Here is a 16,476-nt window from a genome sequence, read left to right as displayed (position 1 = left end):
CATGGCTGCCATAACAGTCCTACATGCTATTTTTGGAGAAGGAGTTTGCCGGCTACACTACATTTGGTTTCCCTATTCCAAATGTATTTGAGGTGCCTTTTTGAAGACTTCTCTACTTCCCATGGGTTTACATTGAGATTGCCATTTAATTGTAAATATCTTGTATGATTTTGAGGACAAAATCTTTGGGAAGAGATGGTTTGTCATGAACCATAGAGCTTGATTTCCACATGTACATAGCGGCCCATGGGCAAAAGGAGAAAGTGACTATAAATAGGGCTTGGGGTACATTGGTAGGATCTTTTGACACTTTTACTAACTTTGGTCATCTTGTACCTTTGGGCTCCATCAATGGAGATTTGGCCTTCCATGGTCATGTTCATGGCTAACATGAAAGCCATCCTCTTGGTGAGAGGTTAAACACACTTAGGCTATTTGTGCATCTTCTCTTGCTACATGCACTTATAGATTCTCTCTCTCTTGTACATTCATGTGATGAGCCATTTGATAACTAATCTCATGATTTATGGATACTAGATTCTTACTTTGATGTTTTTGATTCAATATTTTACTCTAGATCCATTTCAGCTTTCCTCGATTAAGCCTTCTTTATGAGGTATGCATAGAAATCTGAGATGTCCATCACCATGAGCTTTCTAATGAACTCCAAATTTGCATGCTCTTCCTTTGCATGCAACAATTCAAGGGTGCTTATCCAAATAGTTTCCCACAAGAAACCAAGGTGCCAAACATTTATGTGAAAGCCCTAGTCACTTCCACCACTTCATGATCACCTTCATGAGCATACCACGAGCCATGCCTCAACTGACATGCTCCAATATGGATTGTAACCAGCCTATAACCACTTGCCATTGACATAGACAAACATGCACCTTCAATATGCTCCTTGCCCAAAATGCAAGAGCCATGAGATTCACAAATCTCATACATAGCAACCCTTTCAAAGGAGCATCCATTCATGCTCTAAGCACCAAAAATTGAGGTAAAATTACCAAAATACCTTCACAAATCTTCCTTAGCAACTTCCTTGTTGACACCGAAGACTCCATAGCCTTCATACTTGCTGAAATCTCCATTTTCAGCTTCTTGTTGATGAGCAAGCTCTCCATGTTGCAAAACTCCCATTTGCAACTCTCTTGGGTAGCTTCTATGCAGTCTCCTTGTTGCAAATCCCCTCTCAAACTTGAGAATGGGAGCTCCAAATCTCTCTCAAATCCTCACAAATGCAACCAATGGACAGGCAAGTGTTAAAAATCCTAAAATAGGATTGATCATGGTGATAGACATAGATTGAGAAACTTAATAGCAAGTCTTCTCCTCCTCGATAAAATCCTACAAACTTGCCCACACCCCACCCATGGGCATGCAAAAGCTCAATTCACCTAGCCCTTTCAACCCATGGAGCCTCATCCATGATGCTCCAACCTACCCCTCGCCTTCGTCACCAAACCAACGGGCAATGCTGGAAATGGCTGAGCTTATCCAACCACTCAAAGATAAGCTCAAAGGTAAGCTCAAAAATCTAGCCACATGAGCCACCCTCTTTAGGGGTGCTAATCAATAAACACATTTTTTAAAAAAAGTCTCGAGGTGATTAGGATCATGGGCACACCTTTTGGCCTCTCCCATGAACGACACCTACAATTCTCACTGGGCTCTTTCCTATGTGTACACACCACACAAAGCTTCATCATCATCAGTCATCCAAAGTACATCTCTAGATGGGGGGACCATGGTGGACACAATCCTGTTGGTCCATGGTATAACCCATCACATTGGATCTTCTTAATTACCCTTGCTTTACCCAAATAATTGTGCTTCATGCCTAATCAATCCTACCATTAACCTCTTCTTTAGCTCCATGTGTCTAGATCCTCATCATGGACTACCATTCCTATCACCACAGGATCCCATAGCTCCAATAACAGAAGAAGACAAACCACCAAAAGAAAAAGAGAGAACACCACAAACTGATACCTCCACGAGAGCCAAGATACCCATCACGATGTCTTGACAATGATGCTAGAGATTCATGAACATCGCCATCGCCATACAGCATCTCGGAGCACAAGCAATTTCAATAATGCGCGTTGCTTCCTTGTCCCTCTAGAATTCCCCCCTCACCACTTTCTTATTAACACCGTTGTTTTACTAACCCCTCATTCATCATACCACCTACCACTTGGATGCTGGTTATTAAGTATTCTGTGCTAGTCTCCTCAGTCAAGTACTCTGACTCCCCTACTAAGGATGTCCCACCATAAAGGCAAATAAATAGAAAAACACCAAAAAATAAAATAAAGAGCAGTGGTTTGTACATACACAAAAGCAAACTCATAAGAGCCCATACAACTAGCTGGATACTTAATCGCCCAGTACTCCACTAACTTCTTTCCATCTTACTAACTCCCCCACCCCCTATCATTTTCGGAGAGATAGCAGAACCGACCAAGTGTGACACTTCCCCATGTGCCTAGTACTCCACTAACTTCTTTCCATCTTACTAACTCCCCCACCCCCTATCATTTCCGGAGAGATAGCAGAACCGACCAAGTGTGACACTTCCCCATGTGCCTTGAAAACCGCTTACCAATCACAAGGACACGATCGACTTTATGAAGGGGACATAAGGAGAAATGTGGACTCAATTATGGGCCTTGTTAAGAAGTGCCAACTCAGCTTAGAGAGAGAAAATAAAAAAGGTTTAAAACATATCCAAATTTGCAATTTGGCTAATTTTTTACTATTATAATAGTAGGTTTAAATATATTAAAATATACATATTCTTTCAATGAGGTTTCATCATGAGGCAGCATTCTTTGTTGGATGCACATAAAACTTATCACAACCAAGATTTCATAGATTTGAGGTAGTTATGCATTTAATAGATTCGAGGAAAGCTTTAATCATCATCTCGACCGTGGCAGTTTTCTTACTGAAACTTAAAAAAACGTCCTTACTAATCGAGTTAATTCTTGTTTCAATTCTTTAATATGTTTTATGATGACAGAAAATACTAACTTTGCAAATGAGAACATTAATCCAAATTTGGGGATTCCAATTAATCCACCTTCAACAACACATGGAGACACTCAAATTCTCAGTGTAACAGTAGTAGAAATGGTGCATGTAAAAGAACATATGATACTTATTACGATCTTCATGTGGACATACAATCTGAGTATCAGCCTTTGAAAAAATGAAATAAGAGTTTTTTTTTTAATGTCAGCAAAAAGAGCAAAGGAGGAATAATGGAGAGCGTCATTTGGACTTGTGGACCGATGGGTCAATGTATCTGAAGGATCCATTTACAAATGCACCACCTCCATTTTACAACATTATAGACCTACTACATTTCACTCATGATGGTAGACAAGGTTTTCTGGGTTATGCCCAACACTTGGAAACAAAAGCGATGGTTGCAGAACAGCAGAGGGATTTTCTACAGATAGAGAACACTGAAATTAAAAAAAACTAAATGGGTTGTATGCAGAGAAGCTTATGGCAAACAAAGAAACAATTCAAGACTTGGAGAAAAAGATTGATGCTTTAAGGAGAAATTTCACAGCACTAGAGCCATGTAAAAGAAGAAGGCAACTTTGCAACATAGAGAAAATGAAAGTTGGAAGTGGAGGGATGAAGAAGCGAGTAGGGGTAATGTTAACTCTTGTTTCATATATATTTCTCTTTTTTTTAGATTAGGTTCTTTGTTTGAAACTAGACATAATTAGATTTGATGTTATTCTATTTTTAGATCTTTACTTCATCCAAAGTCCAAGGTACATTACGAAGCTGGAGTGCATTATAGTCATTTGGTACCAAAAGGAATAGTGGAAGAGATGCTGTATCAAAAGAAGTTTCAAAAAATCAATGAGAAGCATGTGTCTTCTTTTATGAACAAGAACCAGCTCGTTGCAACTCAGGTGCAAGCAATGTTGGATGAGACTGGTATATCTCAGAAAGCATATAGTATACTGTTTAAGGCACTAGCAAAGAAATGTCAAAGTAAGAAGCATAAAGGTTTGTTACTTCCAAAACCAATGCAAGTAAAGTCTACACGCCGACATGTGAACTCAGAGGTGTTTGAGAAGCTTGGTTCACTAGTACATATTGAAGCAACATTCATTGCTAAAAACATAGAGGTTTGGAGTTTAGTTCTTTGAGATTAGTTAAGAAGAATGTGAAGGAGCTCTAAAATTTATTTTGAAATTGGATGAGTGTGAGATTTTAAAGAACAGAAAAATGGAGAGGGTTACTATCACTCTAATGAATAGGGCCTTAGACACATCAATTACAAAAGATGATGCAAGATATTTCAGTGTTCAATCGGAGAATAACATATTGCCGCTTCTTGGATCTTTTGAGGTATCTTCTTTATCATTGAATATGACTGTGTATTACATTGAAATAATTTAAACATGAAACTTGTATTAAACATGAGATTCTTCCTAATGACACACAGGTGGATAAAGAAGACTTTAAAATTTTGCATTGGGTGTTTCATCAAACTACAATTCCATCACTGATTAGTGAGCAAGAAATGGAAGGGCCCTTCATGTGCCTGGGTTTGTTGACTATAAAGTGGAATGGCACATGGCAGGTGATTTGAAGACTCTAAAATGAATGTATAACATAAGCAAAAGTGCAAATGCAAAGAGTCCATGTCTATATTGCATGTCAAGTGCCAAGACTTTAGATCATGTACTATATGATGGAACAAAGCTCTTGATAGACATTTAAAAGATAAAGATTTCAAAGTAGTGCTTGATATTACTCTATCCAGAGTGCACACATGCACATTGCATGCACTATGTAGAATTGTGGAGAAGCTGGTGTATTTGTACATATGCTTTGCATGGATGTTAAAGCCTAAAAAAGAATCTCTAAAAGCAATCAAAGCAATAGAAAAAGTGCTATCAGACATTGTCTTGCATGGGAGGCATGTTAAAATTGAGGAGGATGACGACAAGCGGTCACAAGGGGGCAAAGTACCAAAAAAACCATCAGTAGGTGGTGTGAAAGCTAAAAGACTTTTGCCATACTGCCTCAAAGACTCAAAGACTGTCGAGATAAAAGATTTTTATCATACTGCCTCAAAGATTGTCGAGATAAAAACAAGCAAAAGATGTTTAATCGATGGAAAGATCTACATAGTGCCGCAGTCAAGGACATTGGAAATGAAGGTTCAATCCAAAATCAGAAGGCAGATGTGTGGATTTCACATGACAAGATCTTTGCATTCATGGAGAAAAAGAGCTGGAGCAATAGTGAGATAAAATTATTTGAAAACATATTAGAGACTTGGAGGAAGGCATTCATTGCAGGATGGAGTGATCAACATGTAACTCATTACATGGTAAGAACTTTAAAAACTGCTACAATCTCAATACTGTGTCTTTAAAAACTGTTACCAAATAATACATACATCTAATTTTTTTCTGTTTTGTCATTGAATTGCAGCATATACTATATAATCATACACCATATTTGGCAAAGACATACGGTTCATTGTCAATATGGTCAACTCAAGGCATGGAGAAGTCACATTACATGGCAAGAACAGGTTACTTTAAGCACACTAGACATGGTGGAGGCAAGAATCGAGCCAATAGTCTTTTAGAGTTACATCAATGGACTTAGACGAAATTGATTCACAAAGCAAAACAAAAAGACACATTCGAGTCCTCATCATTGACACGTGCAATACAATTGATTAATAAAGAAAAGTGACAATGCACTTGGAATCAGTCAACTACGCGAGAGCCATCAATTGTGGCATCACTCAAGAGTCAGGGTTGGGAGAAGGTGTTCTAGATGAGGTGGGCTTGATCTTCTTCAGTGATCTTTCTTCTTCATCTTCCTTCTCCTCTTCTTCCTCTTCATCTGCCCGCCTGGGAGATCTATTTTTAGCATTTTCACCGTTGGAGGCAACAATTCCGACCGGCTTTTTCTTATCCTTATTAGATATCTTTTTCCATATGGATGTAATATGTCTGGTTCTGTAATTCCCGCTACAATAGCATGTGCTGAATATGACAGGTAGTAGGGGCATCTTAGTACTTGGCAACCATACCCCTGACCAAACACCCGCAGTGCAAACTATTTCTCGACAAGCACCACCTTCTCAACATTTAAAGGCACTACGTGTCCACCACAAAACCTAGATAGTACTTTGAATGCGAATAAAGGCAATTTTGCATTGTCTTTTGAGAACTCCTTGTGTGAAATATAATGATCTGCGTATTAAAAATTATAAGATTCCTCCCTCCAGCTTTTGAGGTGTACAGGTGTAAGAACCTCTCCTTTTGATCTTATAATTATTCCCCTCTCTGAAATAAAAGAAAGATCCCGTTTTACCCTGTTTTGGCCTAGAGAGAGAAAATGTCTAGAGGGAGGTAATTCAGAATTGAGATATTTTTGGATATAAAAATCCTCCTAGTGTTTAAAATGATTTCCCTTGAAATAGAAATTCAAAAATAACTTTTCAATGTGCAATTGGAATTAATTGAAAATAGGTAAAAAGGACCTTATCCTGAGGATCCAGATTTTCTAAAAATTGTGGATTAAGGTTCCTATGGACCAATAAGATTAATCCAAATGTAGGGAGGAGATAAATTGAAGAATAAAAGAAAATCCCCCAAAAATGAGTAAATACTCACATAAGATGAAGAGTTGACTAAGGACAAGGTTTATTAGTTAAAAAAGAAGAGATATTTAGAGAAAATGATGCAAAGTTTTGACACCTCAGTGTGGGGAATTCCCCTCATGAAGGAGGTGCCTATTTCACATGTGTGGATGAGTTTTAAACTCACAAATAATGAGATATTTTCATCTCTCCTCTCTCCTGTTTCAACTAGATCCAAAAGTAAGCTAAACTGACCTCAAAAAGTGACCAAACTGATCTAGAAAATTCTAGAATCAGTTTGCTTGGTTAGAGGCTCAGTTTTTCCTATAAATAGAAGCCTCCCCCTTTGTAAAAGCTTAATGGTGTTTATGCACTATTACTCTGCTTCTGTCCTAATTTAACATTGAATTTCTTGATAATTCAATTATTTTTTGGCCTAATCCTCTCTAAGTGAATTTGGTGGCCACTCTTGCTGCAAACAAGAGTAGAACCCTTAATCCCTCAAGCCAAAGGAAAGCTTACAAGCTCCATGTAAGCTTAATTCTTACTTATTGTGAATTTTTAAATCTATGGTTTTCTCAAATTTTATGCTTTGTAAATGTTGAATTAAAATCTGATGCTATGCCTTGATGGAAAGGCCACCCCCTTCTCTTCTTTACAATTCAGCCCTTCTCAATCCTAGAAAGTTTAATTAAAATATTGATTAAACTCTTTTCATTGTTTACTCTCTTGATTTTTGGAAAATAGAGTAGATTAGAGATATTATAATTCAAATTGGATTAATTCAAGTCATAAATTAAATGATAAAATTGAGAAATGGTCAGCCATACAAAGGAGGTTATGGCAAAATTTTCTTAAATTTTGTGGAACTAAAGTTTATCATTAGGTTATTCTAAAAGAGTAATTCCCTCCGTTTGTGCATTCTAAAAGATTTATTTTTATATCAAAAGTTCTATTCTCATTAAAATTAAATTTATGCATAGAAAGATGCATAAAAGATTTATTTTTATTTCAAAAGTGTCATTCTCATTAAAATTAAATTTATGCATAGAAAGATGCATAAAAGATTTATTTTTATTTCAAAAGTGTCATTCTCATTAAAATTAAATTTATGCAAAGAAAGATGCATAAAGGATTTAATTTTATTTCAAAAGTGTTATTTTTCTTAAAATTGAATTATGCATAAATAGATGCATAAAGAATCTTTATATCAAAAATTATAATCCTCTTAAATTCTATGTTTAAATTTTGTGAATAGAAGTGATGAGAATATGAGGCAAATAGATGTGATGAGATAAGATGTGAATCAGATAGATGATTGGATGGATGGGTGTGATGTGATGTGAATAGAGGTGATGAGATGTGAGGTGAAAAGATGTGATGAGATAAGATGTGAATCAGATAGATGATTGGATAAATGTGATGTGAATACAAGTGATGAGAATATGAGGCAAATAGATGTGATGAGATAAGATGTGAATCAGATAGATGATTGGATAGATGTGATGTGAATAGAAGTGATGAGAATATGAGGCAAATAGATGTGGTGACATAACATGTGAATCAAATAGATGATTGGATGGATGGGTGTGATGTGATGTGAATAGAGGTGATGAGATGTGAGGTGAATAGATGTGATGAGATAAGATGTGAATCGGATAGATGATTGGATAGATGTGATGTGAATAGAAGTGATGAGAATATGAGGTGAATAGATGTGATGAGATAAGATGTGAATTAGATAGATGATGATTGGATGGATGGATGTGATGTGAATTAGATAGATTCGAATGGATGTGATGTGAATAGAAGTGATGAGAATATGAGGTGAATAGATGTGATGGGAATTAGATAGATGAGAAGAATGGATGGATGGATGTGGTGTGGTGTGAATAGAGGTGATGAGAATATGAGGTGAATATATGTGATGAGATAAGATGTGAATCAGATAGGTGATGATTGGATGGATGAATGTGATGTGAATTAGATAGATGTGAATGGATGGATGGATGTGATGTGAATAGAGGTGATGAGATGTGAGGTGAATAGATGTGAGATGTGATGTGAATCAGATAGATGGGAATGAATGAATGGATGGATGTGATGTGAATAGAGATGATGAGAATGTGAGGTGAATAGATGTGATGAGATGTGATGTGAATCAGATAGATGGGAATGAATGGATGGATGGATGTTATGTGAATAGAGGTGAATAGATGTGGAGATGTGATGTGAATCAAATAAATGTGAATGAATGGATGAGATGCGATGTCATGTGAATCAGAATGTAAATGAATGATATGAGATGTGAGTGAATGTGTATGTGAAGAATGGATGTGAATGAGTATGTGAAAGAATGGATAAGGATGTGTATGTGAAGAATGGATGTGAATGTGTATGAGAAGAATGGATGTGAATGAGTATATGAAAGAATGGATGTGGATGTATGTGAAAGAATAGATATAGATATGTATGTGAAAGAATGTGATGTGATGTAAAGAGATGAGATGTGACATGAATATATGTGGACGTGAAGTGATAGATATGAATGTATGGATAGATGCGAGTAGTCGTACATGTGAACGATAGGATGGATGTGGATGAATGAGATGAGATGTGTATGAATGAGATATGATGTGGATAGAAGTGATGTGATATAATGGTGATGAGAATGAATGTGATGGATATGAATGAAAGTGAGTGTGATGGATATGAATGAATGTGATGTGATGGGATGTGAATCGGGATAGATGTGAATGAATGAGATGTGAGGTAAAATGAATGAGATGTGATGTGAGTGAATGTGATGTGGTCTGAATGGATGAGATGTGAGTGAATGTGATGTGGTCTGAATGGATGAGATGTGAATGAATGTGATGTGATGAGATGTGGATATGGGTAGATGTGAGTGAATGTGATGTGGTCTGAATGGATGAGATGTGAATGAATGTGATGTGATGAGATGTGGATATGGGTAGATGTGAGTGGACGAGATCTGATGAGGATAAATTGAGAAAAGATGTGATGAGATGAAAATGATGTGATTGGATGAGAATAGGAATACTTATGAAATGGTTGTGGAATTAATTAATGTGGTTTGATATGGAGTAATGTGGAAAGATGAGAGTTCGTTATAGAAACTGTATTTTTGAACTGTTTTTAAATGACTGTTTTAGGTCAAGAATGCTGGAGAAGCATTTTGACCGTCTTGTAAATGAGGTCATGGAGACCTAATCTGATAAAGTTACAACAACTGACGGAGAGTCATTGGAGGACGTCTCGCGTAGCAAGGTCAGCCGAGGTCTTGACCAGCTTCGGTTTGATTAAAATGGTGAGCTTCCGGTACGGTGAATGAGGGACCAAGGAAGCGGCCTATGAGTGAAGCGCTAGGTCACCTACGAGAAGGATCCTAGAGGGTGCTGACCATACGGTGCTCGGGCTCTGGGTCGCCGACGATACCCACACGTGCATCGTGGAAGATATTGGAACAAGGAGTAAGAGTTGTTTTCTGAATTCGGGCATGGATCTGGTTGATTGACCTTATTGGTCCTCAACGGATGAGTCCATGGCTCTTTTATATGGATCCGTTGGTTGATCTTGGTGATCTTCAACAGAGATTCCATTTTTGATAGGTGAATATATTGTCGATTACTATGAGCTAAGAACGAAAAGGCCCATGGTGAGCGTTCTGGTTGCCAATGATGCCATAGGTACACCGATGAAGGAATGATTGGAAATAAGGGTTCAACTAGAGATTTTGAGGATTATGATCAGTGACACAATGGTTTCATTAAAAGATTATTTTTTAAAGATAGCTGGTTCTGTGAAAAAGACAATTTCATATTGGGTGTGTAAGTGGTGTGACTAGTTTTAAGTTTGCATCAATATCCGAGTAGGGGGCCTAGGAACTCTTTTCCCTGGTACCCAGGACAAAACCTAACCAAATTCTTAATTGAATCCCATCACTATAGTGGTTGGATGGTTGGCTAACCCACGGGAGTGGATGGGGTTAGGCTGGATTGATGGATCCCTGAATTGAGACTCAATTCTGTTATGGTACAATAGATGAAGTAAATCCCGAACAAAAATTGTTCTATGGAAAAGAATCAACGGCTGTGCCTCAACAATGAGGAAAAAAGCGTTGGTCTCTATAATCCAAGTGCAATCTTTTTCCTAATCTAACTATGGGACTTACGGGTTTGGTCAGATGAGTTCAGTTAAGGATTTTGACTACGTTAGAGAAAAATTTATCCTAGAGGAATTGACCGTGCTTTCCGGGCAAGGGAAGTTTTTTTAGGTTCGGTTTTGGAAGAACCGATGGATTAGTCTCTTGTCCAGATATCTGTGGGCGAGGCCTCGAGTGTGGGACCCTGCCCCGCGTAAGATGTGCTACTTCCGCTGCTAGCGCTCTTGAATTCGTTGCGCGGTGGGGACAGGGATCCTATAAAAATTGTAATCATCATGACTCATGTCACTACTTGCTATTGTCAATTTTAAGTAAGTGTCGTAAATTGCACGTACCTTTTGATGATTCAAATGTCTTATATATTGAGTGAGAGCAACATCCTTTTGATGACCTATTGACTTTGAAGTGGAAGCTCCGGATGATCTTGAGCCTCCTGCTCTCTTTTCTAGGAAATTGTCATCATATACAAAAACCTCGTACCAATGTTATATGTTAATTGACACAATCGACAAAGTCCACGTAAATCAAATTCTTATAGTTTAAAAAAATTTTCACTCTATTACCTGTTGATTTTTATCACCCTCAAGCATGGATCTTGTCCACAAAGGGATCGTGGACTTACTATCTTCATGCAAAGTAGGTGCCAAAAATTTACCCATATCTGCCAAACCAAGATAGTCAGCAATTGTTGCAGCCTCCTCCTTGGAAGGCAATTGGTTTCATATGTCCCAGCTTCATCGAACATCTTTAATATCTCCTTGTTTGTTGCCAGACAGGTACTCGAGGTCTTGGACTGTAGAATCAGCTGCCTGATAGATAATTGTAAACTCCTTCCTCTATCCAACCCATGTCTGCTTCACTAAAATTTGCTAAGGCAGCTAAGCAATAGTCTTCACGAATATTAAAATGTTGCAAAATGTTTGTTAATAATACATAATCAGCTTCTTGGGCTGCCATAGTAAAGCTAGGCAAGGAAGGTAGTAACAACTCCCCCTGTTCATTTAGAAGGTGCTGCATCGAAGGGGATAAGGGATGCATTAGCGTGAAAGGTTTCCTTTTCGGCCTCTGTCCTCTCCTCTGCTGGGTCTATATCCACCTCTTCGTCAACCCCATCATCCTCGATTGGCACTTGAGTGCTTGCCAAAGTCACTGTCTCGGGCTCTGAGTCCTCAGTAAGAAAACAAAGAAAACCATAACTAAATTGGAGCAAGCAACACTTCTTTGAGTGTATTGGGCATTTCTCCTCTATTCTATTGCTGCAGCTTGGAATCTTTTCAAGGCAACGGCTAAGCCTCCTCTTCATGACTTTGTATGTTGCAAAATCAGATGGATGAACATATTGTTCACCATTCGGACATAATGATATTGGCAAAAACAGTGTCTTCATACTCCTACTCACGGTCACCGAGAACAATCCTACAAGAACTAATGACGTTCTCAAGAGAAAGTTCCTTGTTGAACATTGAAGACAACTCATGCAAATGCTCGTGGGCTTGTGCATTGTACAAGAACATAAATAGCTTTTCTGCACAAGACTCTTCTGCCTCGTCATCCGATTCGTAGACAATGTCCAACTCTTTCGAAGACATGCCTAAAAAAAACATTTCAGCCAATTAGAAGATGCACGGTTATTATACTTAGGATCTATACCAGGCGATAAGGAGATTTGGATACACATGCAAGCCCCTTGTCGCTTGGTACTAGTGTGACATGAAAAATTGATATCTTTCATTTTCAATTTTGTGCATATTTTGATGGTTTCTCAATGGTAATAAGGTGGAAGCTTGTCCAAGAAGATTGCGGTGCCCATAATATGGAATAACTGCGTGGTGATGTTGTGGCTTGGCAACTACCCTCATAACAGCATTCTATCTTCAAATATAATGGTTTTACTTGATTTAGGGTGCACACATTGTAAATGCCACAAGTATGCTTGATAAATACTTTGGTATGGTAGATAGGCTAGTGATGTGGAAAATAAAAGTGGGCCTTCATGTTCACATGGATTTTAATTGTATTATTAATATGGTATTCACCATAATGCTACAAGTTGGGGAGTGTGGAAGACATGTGGAGGAGTGTGTGTAGAACACCATATTGGGGAATATGGAAATTTCCCATAAGTTTGGGACACGTGGTCAAAACTGTGGATTTGCCATAACTTGAACACCATTACTCCAAATTGTGCGCTTTAAAGCTTAATAGATCCCTCTTTTCAAGTGCTTTCCAATGATATGTCACATGATAGGGTTTTGAGAAACTTATAGACATGTTAATCGGGTCCCACCTTTTTAGTATTACAAAAATGGGACTTGGGAGATTCCCAAACTCACGAATATGGTGTTGTAGGTGCATAATTGGGAAAGATTCTTCTAGAATGCCTACATGATGGAAGAGGAGAATTCCGCCATGTGTAAGTGGGATCTCCACCTACATGCCACTTAAACTTGGCTATTATCTCATCACACTTTTAAAGTCAAAAAGTCTTCAATTTTATAATCAATAGAAGACTTAGCCTAAGAGGACAATTGATGGTGACATCTACCCTTATGTCACTTAAGGGTTGAAGATTTTTATGTTGTAATGTGTAACAATGGAAGAGAGGGTGATTCTCCACCTATAAAAGGAGCCTTCCTCTCCCTTTCAAATCAAGGAATGAGCCTCCTCAATTGAGCATTTTGTGTCATTGCCATTCTCTTATCTTCAAACCCTTATTCAAACACTCTCTTTACATGTGAATGTCTCATTTAGCATTAGCTCCTCATGCTTAACCCAATTTTGGACCTCTTTGATGATTCATGATAAGTGGGATCAGGAGTTATTATCTTGGTGGGCCTGTGACTTCTCAAGGTAGCCCTTGCCTTATTGCCGCCCTCCTTTGGAGGTACCAATGGTTTTAGCGGTAATGAGCATGTGGAAAGACTTTGGGGACCATAGGTAAATCTTTACGATTGTCCGCTGAGCAATGTTAACCCTTACCCTCTAGCTTGAATCATGAAGGAGATGAAAGGCAAGAGGCTATGTGAAAATTGAGGTTTCATGCAAAGAGAGGGAAGTGCAGTTTTTGTGGTCTAATACCCAAATTTCAACCGGTAATTACTCATCACTCGGGTATTGGTTTTTAAAATTGATCATATGAATAGGAAGCTCTTTATACACTCTTTCCACTCATGGAACTAATTTCTTAATCCTTTACTTCATTGATGAGAATTTCTCCCAAAGTTGCTAACTTTTAGGCGAATTTTGATAGTTTTATAGTCTTGTAGTAAAATGCTCATAACTTTTCTCTCAGTTGCCCGTTTTCAAAAGTTTTTTTTATATAAGCACAAAGCTCTCTTCAAGCTCTACGTACCTATGTAATCCTCTTTTGCACAGTTTATATGGATTTAAAATTGCAATTCTCTGTGTATCTCTGTTTTTATAGACTTTTGGCCACTATTTCTTCTTAATAATGATTAATTCCTCCTAATCTCTTATCAAAAGGTAAATCCCATGTGTCTTATCCTCTTGTAAGTGATTGCTATATTCTTTTACTTTCATATGTTTCGTCCAAATCGTCCAATTCGAACGGATGAACCTTACCAACATTCCCTATATGTTTCCGTTCTGAGTCGGAAGATTTTCTTCTTTTTCCAACAAAGAATTGCCCTCTTGTTTGGAGCTGCAAGACTGGTAGAAATTCTTTCTTCTTCTGAGCCTTTCATCTTTCCTTCCATGAATTATGATCTCACCTTTGATGTGTTTATCTTTATCTTAACCTAGGGAGAGAAAGGGAGGTGAGGAGGTTGTGAGGTTTCATACAAGTGTTTTGATTCTAAGAAGTGACCGAAGTCAAAACCCCAACTTTGTGTCACATCTTTTGGTGGAGACGGCGGGTAGGTTTTACTTAGAATTATTCTATTTTAACCTCAAGGTCCCGCATGATTAAAGGAAAGTTATTTTGAAATAAGTAAATTTTCCTTGTTGCTACTCATCTTTTGGTGCAAGATGTTCAACATTCCGGTGTTCCAAGGATCGGAAGGAGAAGACCTGGGGAGTTATCTCCAAGAGTTTAACCGAGCATGCCGCTTGACGGGTTGGTCTATGAAGGAGAGGGCAAAAATACTTCTAGATTTCTTGGAGGGTGTGGCCTTAACTTAGCATGAGGCTTTTCTTGGAGGGTGTGGCCTTAACCTAGCATGAGGCTTTGCCAGAGGAGTCCAAGAATGATTGGGAAAGGTTGACCAAATTAATGAAGGAGACATTTGGGAACCAAATGCTTTACTATTGCAATTAGATCAGATTTTCCAAAAGGAAGGAGAGTCAGTTTCTGCCTTTTCAGTGAGGTATGAAGCCTTGTTCATCAAATATCAACAAGCTGCTTTACATGTTGTTGCTTCTTCTTCTTCACCTTCTATGGTGGGAGATTCAAAGAGTTCTTTAGCAATGGAGCACCTTAAGATGAGTAAGTTTATCAAGGCTTTGGATCCCCGCTTGCATGGAAAAGTTCTTAGCAAAGATCCCACTAATTTTAAAGAGGCTCTTCGTATTGCTTTGAAGAAAGAGGCCACTCTTCATATTGAGTCCACATTCCAATCTTCTCTGAGTGTGCCGACCCCACCACGAGTAGAGATAGCCTCAACATCTCAGGTACAAGCTCCATCCTTGAATCATAACATTGCAAACTTGGCAGAATTTGCTGATTTGAAGTTACACTTAGTCAATGCAAGGCCACCTAGGGTTCCACGAGTTGAGGATAAACCTAGGGATAGAAGTAGTGTCACATGCCGTGAATGTCAAGAGAAGGGGCACTATCGCACTGAGTGTCCAAAATTGAGGAAAAGAGAGGATAAAAGTTTAGCACTTTTAGAGGAAACATGCTCAGAAGAAGAAGAGGAAACATTGATGCCATTAATGGCAAAGGGGTCGTAAAACTCGAAGCCAGGAAGAAGAAGAACAAGAAGATAAATCTAAAGAAGAGGAGAAAAATAAGAAGAAGAAGAAGTCGTCTGGACAATTTGACTTTCCTCGTGGACAAGGATCTCTTAGTTATGACCTCTTAACAGATCTTAGGGAGAAAACGGCACAAATCATATTTGGGTAGCTTTTGGCACTCTCTCCCAAGCTTAGACAGGAATGGGGTAAGCTTGCTAGCATAAGGGAATCTAAGAAAAAGAAGAAGAGAGATAATGGGACTCCTATGGCTCAAAAGGTGGATATTGATGTAGGAGATGATGTGCCTGATGTCATCATTGAGGGGAAAATAATTTCTAATGCATACATTGATGGAGGTGCGTCAATCAATGTCATGAGTGAAAAAACAATGAAAGATGTTGATTTAAAGTTGTCTTCTACTAACTCTCCCTATCGCATCAAACTTGTTGACAATACTAGGGTGAAAACCTTAGGAATTGTCAGGAATTTGGGAGTGGATGTATGTGGTATTTTTGTGTGCCTACAACTTTCCAAGTCATTCCTACAAAGCCTGATGCTAGGGCTTACCCATTGATATTGGGTAGGCCATGGCTTCGCCAAGTGAAGGCAATTCAAAAGTGGGAGACAGGTGATCTTATTCTACAAGGTGAGAATAAGAAGGTCCACTACAACATCAAGAGTTGCAAGAAAGTGGTAAGAGGTGAACCTTCAACTTCCAAAAGTTCAAAGT

Source organism: Cibotium barometz, chromosome 49, assembly GCF_041138505.1.
Source record: "Cibotium barometz isolate CiBa-2024 chromosome 49, ASM4113850v1, whole genome shotgun sequence".
Lineage (NCBI taxonomy): Eukaryota > Viridiplantae > Streptophyta > Polypodiopsida > Cyatheales > Cibotiaceae > Cibotium > Cibotium barometz.
This window is presented reverse-complemented; position numbering follows the sequence as displayed.